Genomic DNA, 686 nt, shown 5'->3' on the forward strand with positions numbered 1-686 from the left:
GCTCCGATGTGAAACAGACCATTGGCAAAATGCCTTATGCGATGGACGCTAGCAAATCCGTCTAAACTCTCCCTCCCTCCCCCCCCCCCCCCCCCCCCCCCCCCCCCACACACACACACACACACAACGCAACAGTGGGTAAATTTAAGGCTTTTTTTATGTCAAATCATGTTAAAAGGGGGCGAATGTGTACTGCAGGGGGGGGGGGTGAAAATAATATCGCCCTCATAGTCTTTTCAGCTCTTTCATTTGATTAATATCTCCTTGTTCAAGCATACTTGATTAATGAGTCGAACTTAAACTTGAATAATCATCCGATGTTATGATGCAAACCTGTGTAGATTTTAGGCGCATAGTTGCGTATTCACCCAAGAAACACTCACCCAGATTTTATCATCAATGATTCTTATTCTCTACTTTTTAAACCTGGTGAAATAGGCAGTAGAGAATCACTTGGAATGAATCCCCGTCGTGTTGAGAATTTATTTCAAATTACCGGCGAAACCATGGTTTTAAATTTCGTCTTCGGGTATAATTTTGGTCCTCACTGAAACCAAAACTTCGGCCGAAATCCTGAAAATTTGTATAAGCGCTCGAAATGTCAGTTTTTCGGTTTCAGTCCTGACCAAAATCCGAAAATTTGGATTTTGGCGCAATAGCAGATAAATGGTTTCTCACGAGCAAAG

The sequence above is a fragment of the Tasmannia lanceolata genome, unplaced genomic scaffold (assembly GCF_043159265.1).
Source record: "Tasmannia lanceolata isolate RefF3 unplaced genomic scaffold, GAP_Taslan_0.1 ptg000006l, whole genome shotgun sequence".
Taxonomy (NCBI): Eukaryota; Viridiplantae; Streptophyta; class Magnoliopsida; order Canellales; family Winteraceae; genus Tasmannia; species Tasmannia lanceolata.